Below are 14,813 nucleotides of genomic sequence, written 5' to 3'. Positions count from 1 at the left end.
ATTTAATTTCCCTATGCCACGGCCTCTTCCTCACACCGAAGCTCCGCCACTGCCCTTTGTAATGGTTGGCGATGAGGCTTTTCAAATGTGCGGAAACTTACTGAAACCCTACTCCAGCCGGGACTTGGACCACACCAAAAAAATTTTTAATTACAGGCTGACCAGGGCCAGAAGAACTGTCGAGTGTGCTTTTGGGATTCTTGTTTCCAGATGGCGAATTCTGGGCACGGCCATTAATCTTAAACTTGAAACAGTCGATGAGGTGGTGAAGGCCTGTGTGGTTCTACATAACTTTGTGATGGCTAAAGAGCACCCGACCTTTGAACTGGACGATGATGCTCCTAACCCATTGCCTGAATTCACTCAGCACACTCTCAGGTCATCCGTTGAAGTTGGCCAAATGAGGGACAAATTTGCGGCCTACTTTATTTCTGATGTAGGACGGGTGCACTGGCAAGATGAAATGGTGTAATGTTGTTGTTTATGGTAATAAAAATCCTTATTTGATACCATTACTGAGTGCACTATATTTTTTAAACTCCGATTAATTAAAAAACTTCCCATGTATAACTGAATTTTGTTATGTTCACACACCTGGGCAGGTAAATACACATACGAGTTAAAATGCAGCATTGCTAGTCTGCGTTAAATATATTGGAATGAGCAAAGCTGCAGGCCATGAATCAGGAAACCATTTTTTTTCAAGATAAAATGGTGCAAATAGTTTAAAACAAAGTATGTGATTTTCTCAAAACACAACACTCAAAACCCAACCCCAATGAAAGTCCATGGGGAATACAAGTCAGCATTGAGTGGATGAATGTAATCTGCTCCATTAAAAGTTATTACACTAGGCCTTTGAATGACTATACTAGGCCGTGGTATTTCAAATATGAGTATACTAGGCCTTGGGGCTAGTAGTATAGTAATATGTGAAATACCACGGCCTAGTATAGTCATACCAAGGCCTACTGTAATAACTCGATTTTTAACAACTAGCATCTTGTTTCACCAAAAACAAACTGGTGAAACTAGAAAGAAACTTATTTTTTAGACAAGTTTCAACAGTTTGTTTTTCATGAAACCAGATTCTATTTTGTAAAACTAGAGTTATTACACTAGGCCTTGGAATGACTATACTAGGCCGTGGTATTTCAAATATGAGTATACTAGGCCTTGGGGCTAGTAGTATATGTGAAATACCACGGCCTAGTATAGTCATACCAAGGCCTACTGTAATAACTCGATTTTTAACAACTAGCATCTTGTTTCACCAAAAACAAACTGGTGAAACTAGAAATAAACTTATTTTTTAGACAAGTTTCAACAGTTTGTTTTTCATGAAACCAGATTCTATTTTGTAAAACTAGAGTTATTACACTAGGCCTTGGAATGACTATACTAGGCCGTGGTATTTCAAATATGAGTATACTAGGCCTTGGGGCTAGTAGTATATGTGAAATACCACGGCCTAGTATAGTCATACCAAGGCCTACTGTAATAACTCGATTTTTAACAACTAGCATTTTAAACAACTAGCATCTTGTTTCACCAAAAACAAAGTGGTGAAACTAGAAAGAAACTTTATTTTTTAGACAAGTTTCAACAATTTGTTTTTCATGAAACCAGATTCTATTTGGTAAAACTAGAGTTATTACACTAGGCCTTGGAATGACTATACTAGTCCATGTTATTTCACATATGACTATACTAGCCCTTGGGTTGGTTTTTAACATGTATTTACCCATCAGTGTGTGTGAGCGGCGCAAACAACATTAATGAAACTTATTAATGGTGAACCACAAATGTAAATTTATTTTTTATCACAAAAAAAAAATTTAAAAATTATTTTTTACGGCGTTTGGGGGCAGATGGTTTCAATTTGGGGGTGTGCAGGGAATATGCAACACTTGCAGTTGAAGACGGTGTTTGAGGGGAAGGGGCAACAAAACTTGTGGGGGAAGGTAGTCCAGTTAAGGGAATTAAACTTGGAACACTTGTAGGAGAGGAAATCTGTTCAGTTACATTAGTTGTAATGGCATGTCGCCGTAGGCTTGTGTGCCTGGACCGACTTTGGCCCAATGCCCGCCTTGATTGATTTCGCCTTGAAGTAGGGGCAAATATGGAATGTAGGTCCCCCGTCTGCTGGTATGGCTGCTGCTGCTGAGGTGGCGGCTGCTGCTGCAGAGGTTGCGGCTGCTGCTGAGGTGGCGGCTGCTGCTGAGGTGGCAGCTGCTGCTGAGGTGGTTGCTGCTGCTGAGGTGGTTGCTGCTGCTGCTGAGGTGGCGGCTGCTGCTGAGGTGGTTGCTGCTGCTGCTGAGGTGGCGGCTGCTGCTGAGGTGGCTGCTGCTGCTGAGGTGGCGGCTGCTGAGTTGGCTGCTGCTGCTGAGGTGGCTGATGCTGCTCTTCTTGGTCAGTGCTCGTCCTTGCAGGAGGACTGGTGGCGGCAGTGATGGCCCAGGTTTGCAGAGTGGTGGTGGCAGGGCTACTACATGTTGTTGTAGCGGCAGGGCTGTTCCATGTTTGCCTAGTGGTGGCTGAGCTCCACGCATGCATGGGATTGGCGGTGGTGCTCCAGACAGGAGCAGCGCTTGCCATGGTGGTGTCGGTGAAGTGACCAGCTGCACTCAGACTTGTGGTGGTGTAACGGTGGGTGTCCAGCCTTTGAAGAGAGGTGTCCGTGCAGTGGTATGCAGCACAAGTCGGTAGTGAGGTGAAGCGAGTCAATGGTGGCACAGGTGGAAAGGACACCACTGACTGCTGACCGTACCGATTATGCTGCATAGCCTGCAAGAAAGCATTGTTGCAGGCCTGCAGCACATTCAGCTGTTGATCAGGACTAAGGTGTTCCGCCATGCCCTTTTCAATCTTACTAAAAAAATGGTGTGCTGGTCTGTTGAGGTCGGCCTCCAGACGGTCAAGGCGCTGTTCTACAGAATTGAAGCGGTGTTCAAAGTGGTTAAAACCACGTTCCATCAGTGCAAAACCGCTTTCAACTCTGTCGGACAGTGACTTGAGGCTGGAATTAAATGTCTCGCTCAAATGCATAAACTCGGGCAAGACATTCCTGTCCAAGGCCCTCTGCCGCTGGCGGGTAGTGCCCGCATAACCAGTGGCAGAGACCTGGGACAGGGGAACACCTGATGGCCCAGCTTCCTGGTCACCAGCTGTGTGTGTGTGGGACCTGCAAGGTGCTTCCTGGCTGTCGGATGGCTGGGACGGGTCAGAGGACGTCCGAGGAAGGACCGCTCCAGGGCCAGGTTGCAGGGTGCTGCTCCAGGTGCTGTGGAAGAAAGGAAAATCATTACTACCATGCCTTTACAAGAAGCATCAGCTGTGGATTAGAAAAACACAGATTAATAAAAATAAAAACCCAAAATGTATAATACTTACGATCTTGTGGCAAGGACCGGTCTTAGGAACTGCAACGCGTGATAGTGACGGTATCTAGTTCTGGTCCTTGACGCAGATCCACTGCGAACCTGGCCCTCAGCACGAACATCACTGTTGAAGCGGTCCTTGATCGAACGCCAACGTGTTCGGACTTTGTCCACTGTTGATAAAAAAAAACAGTGCCGTCAAGGACAACAGTCACTGCTTCACAATTTAGCAATACAATACTCAAAGCAGTCACTGTACACCCCGATGACACTGTTGGGTTTCCTGCTAGAATACACCTAGCACGAAACCCAACAGTGCCGTCAAGGACAACAGTCACTGCGGCACAATGTAGCAATACAATACTCAAAGCAGTCACTGTAGACCACGATGACACTGTTGGGTTTCCTGCTAGAATACGCCTAGCACGAAACCCAACAGTGCCGTCAAGGACAACAGTCACTGCGGCACAATGTAGCAATACAATACTCAAAGCAGTCACTGTAGACCACGATGACACTGTTGGGTTTCCTGCTAGAATACGCCTAGCACGAAACCCAACAGTGCCGTCAAGGACAACAGTCACTGCGGCACAATGTAGCAATACAATACTCAAAGCAGTCACTGTAGACCACGATGACACTGTTGGGTTTCCTGCTAGAATACGCCTAGCACGAAACCCAACAGTGCCGTCAAGGACAACAGTCACTGCGGCACAATGTAGCAATACAATACTCAAAGCAGTCACTGTAGACCACGATGACACTGTTGGGTTTCCTGCTAGAATACGCCTAGCACGAAACCCAACAGTGCCGTCAAGGACAACAGTCACTGCGGCACAATGTAGCAATACAATACTCAAAGCAGTCACTGTAGACACCGATGACACTGTTGGGTTTCCTGCTAGAATACGCCTAGCACGAAACCCAACAGTGCCGTCAAGGACAACAGTCACTGCGGCACAATGTAGCAATACAATACTCAAAGCAGTCACTGTAGACCACGATGACACTGTTGGGTTTCCTGCTAGAATACGCCTAGCACGAAACCCAACAGTGCCGTCAAGGACAACAGTCACTGCGGCACAATGTAGCAATACAATACTCAAAGCCGTCACTGTAGACCACGATGACACTGTTGGGTTTCCTGCTAGAATACGCCTAGCACGAAACCCAACAGTGCCGTCAAGGACAACAGTCACTGCGGCACAATGTAGCAATACAATACTCAAAGCAGTCACTGTAGACACCGATGACACTGTTGGGTTTCCTGCTAGAATACGCCTAGCACGAAACCCAACAGTGCCGTCAAGGACAACAGTCACTGCGGCACAATGTAGCAATACAATACTCAAAGCAGTCACTGTAGACCACGATGACACTGTTGGGTTTCCTGCTAGAATACGCCTAGCACGAAACCCAACAGTGCCGTCAAGGACAACAGTCACTGCGGCACAATGTAGCAATACAATACTCAAAGCAGTCACTGTAGACCACGATGACACTGTTGGGTTTCCTGCTAGAATACGCCTAGCACGAAACCCAACAGTGCCGTCAAGGACAACAGTCACTGCGGCACAATACAGAGCAGGGAAATACTCACTAAACGCCTTTTTGGCGGATGCTGTGGCGCTGTCCCAGCCATCCATCAACGCTGCGGCCACCTCATTCCATAGCCGCCGTGTCACCACATTGTCCTTGTACAGCCGGTCACGGCTGTCCCACAACGGCGAACGCTCCTGGACCAGGCTGATGAGCTGCTCATTATCCAGGTAGACGTCTTCATCCCGTTGTGGAACCTAGACAAAACACATTCATTAGAATAATCAAATTTAAATTGACTAAAAAGTTACAAAAAAAGAAACAAAAAAAAGAGTAAAAATAGAAGATAAAAAAAAAAAAAAAAACATTACAAATCATTTGATACTTACATTACGTATAACCACCGGGAATTGGCTTCGCTGCTCCTGCTGTTCGCCCTCACTATTCCCGTCCGCAGATGATGATGACGATGTCTGAAAGTTGAAAAAAACGTAAGAGATTTGGAGAAGCAGCAGATATACTTACCAGATGCACGAAAATAATCACCTCACGGTCTGCTTGCGCCAATTCCTGCCGCGATGGGGAATACTCCGATTCTGAAGACATACTGCATGTAAAAATAATAAAAATCATTAGTACATACATAATTTAAAAGGACAGGCATATAATGTAATATACTCACATTCTTCGCTGATATAATGGGTTCTTGGTTGAATGTCTGCTCTTCAATCTGTCTAGTGTAGTAGTGGCAGAGTTTTGGCAGGCACCTCCTTTATATAGCCTTTTTTTTTGGACTTTAGAAGATTCTAACTAGGATAAAAAGTGGACACCACCCAAAAAACGCTGCGCTAAAAAAGCGCATACCTGCGCATGCCAGTGCGCACGTATGCGCATCCATAGGCTATAATGGCCATTTTTAGCGCAAAACGTGCGCATACGTGCGCATGCGATTTTTTCAAGGGCCAAAAAATGCAACATGCAGCGTCTGGAAAATACCAACGCACACCCCAAAAAAACGCAGCGCATGAAAATCGCATACATGCGCTTACAAGTGCGCAGGTATGCGCACCCATGTTAAATATAGGGGAAAAATCGCATGCGCACGTATGCGATTTTTTCCAGCGCTAAAAAACGCAAATGTGAAACCAGCCTAAGTTGGGATTTTGTGTTCAAAGTCAGACATATTTTTTACTTTTTTGTTGGTTTTAGTCTTTTCTGGGCTGTGAAACATTCAGTACATGCTACATAACATCATTACAATACTTTCAACAATGTTGACATAGTACAATTATTTCCATAAGTCCTTTGATACAGGTGCAAAAACTGATGAACATCCACCATACAAACACAAGGAGGATCTATGGACACAGTGCAATCAAATCACAGTATATTGTATCTTGCAGAAGGTAATAACCAACATTATTAATACCATTTTCATTTGGAATGTTAAACTATAATGCAGAGACATCCAAAGATACTCACAAATAACATTCTTTCTGGGATAAATCTTGGATTGACGTGATTACATGAGAAGAATCTTTAAGATATAATTTGAGCTTATCAGATCAACAAAATGAAATAAATTACTGTACAAGAAAGGGAAGAAATATCCGGTATGATGGGTCTTCCTGGAGGTTTAGTGTTATGCATTATTGGTAATTGATAAAAGGTAGCCACTAGTGATGAGCGAGCGTTGTGGTGATAGGATACGCTTGATCAAGTATCGCAGTTGCTCGAGCGCCGTTCTCGAATCCCCGCTGCATGTTTTGTGGCTGTTAGACAGCCAATAAACCTGTGGGGATTGCCTACCATACACGGTAATGCCGAAGCCATGTAGGCTACTGGCATTAATGTGATTGTTGTTATTGTTGTCATGGGGTCTTATATAAGACCTGGTGACATGATGCTCAGCACACGCTCCTCTGGAAGCCGTGCAGGGAGAGTTGATCTGGGAAGGAGAGCTTAGATTAGAGCAGGCATATAGGCAGTGTATAATTCCTATTGCAGTACTTGTATACAGTTGCTGCACCATTAAAACAAACATCCTTTTCATTGCTACATAGTGTCCTTTCTTTAGTAAAATTATGTTCAGTGTAGGAATGGTGGAGGAGGGATAGTTTTGGATTAGAGGCATAAAGGCAGGGTTTGTTGCCTTACATTCCTTTACAAAAGTCCTTTTCAGCTCTACATATTTTCTTTCTCCTATTAATACCAGAAAGTTTTCAGGCCTATATTATACACCTAACAGTGGCAGCAGTGCCATCTTGCTAGAGAGGAAATAAATTTCCTCCTACAAGATGGCGCCACTCGCGCCTGCGCAGTAGCAGCTATTGGTGATAGCCCAATAGCTGCTATTGCGCAGATGCTATCTTGGAGGAGGAATTTTCTTTTTCTTCTGTAGCAAGATGGCACCACCAGTGCCTGCGCACCTCTATATACACCAATAGCTGCTACTTCACAGACATGTTGAGGGCCATTTTCAAAGGAATTTTTATTAATCCTATCAAGATAACCTCAAGCACATTTATTATTAACTTTCACGCTCGTGCCCTGGCTGGATGGCACAAGTGATGGGGTTGTGGGCCCACTGTGCCACAAACCAGACTACCCTGGAAGGGGCGTAACTAAGTAGCTACCTTGGTCTTCACTGGAGCCTCTGATGGTGAGGTCAGGCTTGTGCGGCAGGTAGCTGCCAGGTGGTGTATGGCTGTGGCTGCTGATCCCACTGAGGGGACAGAATGCTAGGAAAGGTGCGGGTGACAGGCATGATTGGCAGACAGGCAGGTGAGCAGGGCTGGTACTCAGATGATTAGGCAGGCACAGCTGGTACTCAGGCAGGCGGGCACAGCTGAGACACTGGCAGGCGGGCACGGCTGAGACACTGGCAGGCGGGCACGACTGAGACACAAGGGCCAGCAACTGCCTGGGAAGGCACAGGAACACCGGCAGAAAAGAGTGGTGTATGGAACAGATTCCTGTTCACACTGGAAGTGCAGGAACTGGTTCGAGAAGGATGGAAATATAGACAGGTATGAGGGAACAGGTTTGGACCTGTTTACACTGGAGGAGAACTGTGAGGCTGCAGAGAGGAACTGCAGTTTGCAGTAAGATGTTCTGCAGCAGCAGGAGCTGAACAAGTGGAACCGCTAGGTATGCAGAGAGGAGCTGCAGCAAGAGGTTCTGCAGTTGCAGAAGCGGAGCACAGTCAGAGCTGCAAGAGTGCGGAGCACAGTCAGAGCCACAAGAGTGCAGAGCACAGGCAGTGCCACAAGAGTGCGGAGCACATGCAGACAGAGAGGACACAAGGATAGACACAGCAAAGAAAGGCGCAACAGAATAAGAGACTAACAGACAAAGGTAGAACTGAGTTCAGACACAGTCAGCAACAGGAACAATAAAACAGGGACCAGGATATTCTGGCTACTGGAGGAAGGAGAGGACAGGTACAAGACAAGGCTAGGAACAATAGCACAGGGACCAGGATATTCTGCCTCCTGGAGGGCGGAAAGACAGGTACAAGATAAGGCTAGGAACAAGGACACGGAGACCAGGATATTCAGCCTCCTGGATGGCAGAACAGACAGGTACAGATACAGATCAGGGAATCGGGCCTCCAGAGAGGGTGAAATACAGGACAAAACCTGGCAGCTCAGTAGCAAGACACTGAGTAAAGGCGTTACTCAGGCAGCTTCCATCGGGTGGAGCTGTCTTAAATATTTGAGGCCTCTTGGTAATTGGCTGGGAATACCATAGGCAGGTGCACACTGATTCTATAAGAACCAGAGAGTGCCGGCGCCGACCCCTATTCACACAGCCAGGAAGTATGCAGAGAGCAGGCAGGAGGCAAGAGGCATACAGCAAGGAGCCGGCAGCAGACAGAACTCGCAGCATGGCCTGGATTGCTGAGTAAGCAGGTGTGTCAAGCAGGTGAGGAATCGGAGGCCATGCAGTGATGCCAGAAGGGTTGCTATATTAACACAGTAAACAGGCGATTATGCTGCAGCGCAGGTGCCATAGTTGGCACCTGCCTGCAGAAGGGGTTTTTGTGTGTTTTAGCAATATGTACATATATTCATTCCGTAAACTAGGGGGGAAGGTTACTGAGGGATTAGTGACCTCCTGTCAGCAATCTGCATTATGAATAGCTAATCAGAGCACCACATGAAGGTCCCCACACAGGCTCCGAAGCACGAGCATATCATTAACTCAAAACTGAAAATAAAGATTAAATAAGAACCACAAGACGTATTTCATCAACTAAGGTATCATTCTAATCAGTATAATGGTGTCAACCTGCCACTGTATGTAGGTTACTGTGCACAATCCTGCTGACACGTTCCCTTTAAAATGTGCAAGGTGTGCAATAAGGGAAGGGAAAGTGGACATGCTGCTGATGGTGCATGCAGAGGCCGTGGGTCAGGTGAAACTATGCCTGCAATGGGAGCACAACAGGCTCATCCACAAGACCTTGATTCTAGTCCCACTTTGCAGGGGGGAGCGGGACACCACTCTTGAAGCCAGAACAGTTCGAACAGATGGTCAGTTGGATGGCAGATAATGCTTCCAGTATATTACCCAGCACCACCCTGTCTTCCACACTGTGTAGTCTCACTAGCCAAAAGTCTGGACCACATAATCCTCACCTTGATCCTCCTTACTCCCACAATGGCGATTTCAAGGAGACAAATGATCCCACACTCAGACACTCTTTAAATTTCCATTTATTGACTCTGGCCTCTTGCCTTGCACGTTTCAAGAGGGACATGAATATATCATGTATAGTGATGTCCAAATATTTGAGCAGCCATGGTCTGAAGAAGAAAACAGTGTCTCAAGAGGTAGATGATGATGAGACTCAGTGCATCAAGTCCTCCTTTATGTCTAATACAGGGTGTATCAGAGTCTCTCTTTCTTCTAATTTTTTAGTTATTGCATTGTCCAAATAGGCTTTGTGTGTTTTAAAGTCCCTCCTTCAAAATCTAAACAGGATTTGTCTGACGATGTCACACACACACACACACACCACATGCCCAGATATGGTAGTAAAATGTTAAAATTATATTTACCGGTGTAGTTTTACTTTCCGCTCTACTATGTAAACTACTGTAGTCATAGGTGATGGGAATATGGTGAGAGATGGCCTTGCTTTTAAGGGGTGAAGGAGGATTTTTTTTTTCTCTATTTAATTTTACCTTATATATAAATCATTATACAGGAAAGAATGTTTCCTAATATTTTTTCCTGTAAAATCCATTTTATTTTTGGTTTTGTATGTTTTTGTTACATACATTTGTGTCACACACACATCACATGCCCAGATATGGTAGTAAAATGTTAAAATTATTTTTATCGGTGACTACCGGTTGGTGTAGTTTTACCTTCTGCTCTACTAAGTGGACTACTGAAGTCATAGACAATGGGAAATATGGGGAGAGATGGCCCTGCTTTTAAGGGGTGAAGGAGGCTTTTTTTTTTCTCTTTTTAATTTTGCCTTATATATAGAGTATATATTAATATACAGGAAAGAATGTTTCCTAATATTTTTTCCTGTAAAATCCATTTTATTTTCGGTTTTGTATGTTTTTGTTGGAGTAATACTTGTCATTATATACAGTGGGGCAAAAAAGTATTTAGTGAGTCAGCAATAGTGCAAGTTCCACCACTTAAAAAGATGAGAGGCGTCTGTAATTTACATCATAGGTAGACCTCAACTATGGGAGACAAACTGAGAAAAAAAAATCCAGAAAATCACATTGTCTGGTTTTTTTTTCATTTTATTTGCATATTATGGTGGAAAATAAGTATTTGGTCAGAAACAAAATTTAATCTCAATACTTTGTGATATATCCTTTGTTGGCAATGACAGAGGTCAAACGTTTTCTGTAAGTCTTCACAAGGTTGCCACACACTGTTGTTGGTATGTTGGCCCATTCCTCCATGCAGATCTCCTCTAGAGCAGTGATGTTTTTGGCTTTTCGCTTGGCAACACGGACTTTCAACTCCCTCCAAAGGTTTTCTATAGGGTTGAGATCTGGAGACTGGCTAGGCCACTCCAGGACCTTGAAATGCTTCTTACGAAGCCACTCCTTCATTGCCCTGGCGGTGTGCTTTGGATCATTGTCATGTTGAAAGACCCAGCCACGTTTCATCTTCAATGCCCTTGCTGATGGAAGGAGGTTTGCACTCAAAATCTCACGATACATGGCCCCATTCATTCTTTCATGTACCCGGATCAGTCGTCCTGGCCCCTTTGCAGAGAAACAGCCCCAAAGCATGATGTTTCCACCATCATGCTTTACAGTAGGTATGGTGTTTGATGGATGCAACTCAGTATTCTTTTTCCTCCAAACACGACAAGTTTTGTTTCTACCAAACAGTTCCAGTTTGGTTTCATCAGACCATAGGACATTCTCCCAAAACTCCTCTGGATCATCCAAATGCTCTCTAGCAAACTTCAGACGGGCCCGGACATGTACAGGCTTAAGCAGTGGGACACGTCTGGCACTGCAGGATCTGAGTCCATGGTGGCGTAGTGTGTTACTTATGGTAGGCCTTGTTACATTGGTCCCAGCTCTCTGCAGTTCATTCACTAGGTCCCCCCGCGTGGTTCTGGGATTTTTGCTCACCGTTCTTGTGATCATTCTGACCCCACGGGGTGGGATTTTGCGTGGAGCACCAGATCGAGGGAGATTATCAGTGGTCTTGTATGTCTTCCATTTTCTAATTATTGCTCCCACAGTTGATTTCTTCACTCCAAGCTGGTTGGCTATTGCAGATTCAGTCTTCCCAGCCTGGTGCAGGGCTACAATTTTGTTTCTGGTGTCCTTTGACAGCTCCTTGGTCTTCACCATAGTGGAGTTTGGAGTCAGACTGTTTGAGGGTGTGCACAGGTGTCTTTTTATACTGATAACAAGTTTAAACAGGTGCCATTACTACAGGTAATGAGTGGAGGAAAGAGGAGACTCTTAAAGAAGAAGTTACAGGTCTGTGAGAGCCAGAAATCTCGATTGCTTGTTTCTGACCAAATACTTATTTTCCAGCATAATATGCAAATAAAATGAAAAAAAAACAGACAATGTGATTTTCTGGATTTTTTTTTCTCAGTTTGTCTCCCATAGTTGAGGTCTACCTATGATGTAAATTACAGACGCCTCTCATCTTTTTAAGTGGTGGAACTTGCACTATTGCTGACTGACTAAATACTTTTTTGCCCCACTGTATTTTGCATCAACTACTATTTTTTACTGTTTAATAGTGCATGAGTAAATCTGTCTATGTGTAGCTGAAGCATTTATTTTACTTTCACTTTGCAAATTGACAGACAAGATACTAAGATCCTAAGCAATAAGAAATACTGTGATGCTAGTCACTACTCACAGACAAACCATGAGGCAGCGGAGTCAGACATCCTGGGTTCAATACCAAGAGAGCACGTGGAAAACCAAAGGAAAAGACAAAGGCGTAAGTCAGGTTAGGGACTGGTCAAAATATCAGGAGATATCGGATCAAAACAAAATGGTCAAGATGAAGGGACAGTCAAAACCGGGTCCAAAGGGTCAGGCAGCAGAAGATCAGAGCTCAGGACAACAGAATCAGGCAAACACTCACCAGGAAGCTCAAACTATGTCTGGCAAGGATCAGAGACAGACAGTTCAGTTAAGTAGCTGGGTAATCTCCAGAACAGAGAGCACCTGTAGAAAGTCAATTAACTCCCAGTCATAGATTGGACGGTTGAGCTGTAAATCAAAGTACGAACAGCTCAGCACGCCCATCACAACGGGCGTGCTGTCAATCAAAACACCGACAACTCAGCATGACCCAAATTCATAGGAATCCATTTCATAGGAATCGTGACAAATACCAGTTGTAAGCTGTGTTATCATTGTTCCTGAATAAATATATATTCACTGTTGAGCGGATGGACAGTATGGAGATAAATCAGCTGCCATAAACCCAAAGACCCAGAGAACAGCCCAGGAGAGAGAACAACAGTGTACTAAGAAGATGAAGCAAAGATGGTCACCAGCAGCAACTTTGTGAAGTTCACAGTTCCAAATATGACTAACCCAAACTAGCAATCCTGGAAATTCAAGGTAAAAATGCTGCTGAGAAGGAATAGGATGCACCCCCAAATTCAAAATATCTAATATATATATATATATATATATATAAATATATATATATATAACAGGGTGCCTGACCATGCTTGGGGGAACAACATGGAAAAAAACAAGAAAGACCAAACACATGGGTTGGCGTGCACACCTAATACAATGATCCTAAATTGATGGTATAAAATACATGATTTTATTGGAAGACTGGAACATACAAAACCACAAACACATAAAAACAATTAAAACATGTGTACAACATGGTGCTCAACCAAAACCTCTATAAATTGAAACACAGCATTCCTATCAAAATAAATACATGCAGCTTGAGCAGGTGTAAGAAGATGAGCCAGGACAGCGTCAGCGGTTTCCTGTACACTTTGGGGCCGGAACTATCGGGACTGGCATCACTGTTGCCGGGGGACGATTCTTCTGAGTGGGGAGGACCTTTGCACTGGACAGCAGGGGACATGGAGATAAAAGGGGTGAGCGCGGGAATGGGGGAAATTTGGCGGGAAGGTGACTGGAGAACAAGGAGAAGGTTAACTCCCTCCCCACTGCTCCGACTGCTAAGGCCTCATCCTTTAGTCCCTTGCGGATTGACTCACCAACAGACTGTGTCTTGACTGAGCTACCACCGGACGTTCCCGTACCGTTCAGATCCTTCATGCCCCCAGTGAAACATAGTTTTGCTCGCTCTGCTCATAACGAGTACGTCAGAGGTTCGCATGCTACCGCGTTCTGCGGGCCTGCCTGCTGTTCCTGTTTTGCACCATCCCAGAGGAATCAACAAAAGAGACAAGCGAGTAAAGATACACTGGCATGGTCGGGAGACAGTGCATTTCGTTCCTCCGTAACAGAGCCAGAGAAATTGTCCACGATTTAAGACGCCATCAGAAGATAGTCCAGCCTCTTCCCAACAAGAGCTTCAAGCGATAAGTCACCTGTTTCGTACACCTTTTTACCACAAATATTGTGTTTTTGTTCAAATTCTGTTGTTGACTCAGTGTTCCTGTGATACTTCATTTTTGATCTTATCTCCCTGTGCAGAGTATATCTTGTATGTCTATATAACCTTTATAAGTAAATTCTGTTAACCCCTTCTCTGCCTCATTGTATCCCATGAACCTCACTCTAGTACCTTTACACCAGCAGTAAGTAATAAGCAACAGATCGCAAGCATAAACAGAGCTTAGTAGGAAAGAGCCAAAAAGCTGGACAGGAGTATCTACAGGCATATCTACCTTGGATCATGTGGAGGACCCCGAGATACTGCCATGGTGGGTAGTCAGAATAAGAAGAGGGTATACGGTGGAGAGCTCAAGCATATTGCTGTATGAGACAGCTTCATCAGGGAAAGTATGTCCCCGGGTCCAAGCAATAGCACATAGAGCTCTGGCAAAAATTAAGAGACCACCACTTCAAAACCCTGTCATGGGCAGCCCATTCTCCAGACCTGAACCCCCTTGGAAAACCTCTGGAATGTAATCAAGAGGATGATAGATAGTCACAAGCCATCAAACAAAGAAAACCTGCTTAAATTTTTGCTCCACAGTAGGAGGTCTTGTGGGAGGCCCTGGCAACCTCATGTCAAAATGGAACAATCCTATGTAAGTCAGGTTGGAAGCGCCGTAAGCTGTCACATGCGCCTTAAGTGGAAGCCAGATGGAATCCGCCGCCTGAATGAAGTGTGCCGCAGTTCTGCGCTTGCGCGGCCGGCCAAGGGAAGTGCAGACTGATAGTAGCAAGCGCAGAAATCTAAATGTAGGCATAATAATCAAGG

Source organism: Dendrobates tinctorius, unplaced genomic scaffold, assembly GCF_039654945.1.
Source record: "Dendrobates tinctorius isolate UK_male_01 unplaced genomic scaffold, ASM3965494v1 ptg000046l, whole genome shotgun sequence".
NCBI classification, from domain to species: Eukaryota; Metazoa; Chordata; class Amphibia; order Anura; family Dendrobatidae; genus Dendrobates; species Dendrobates tinctorius.
This window is presented reverse-complemented; position numbering follows the sequence as displayed.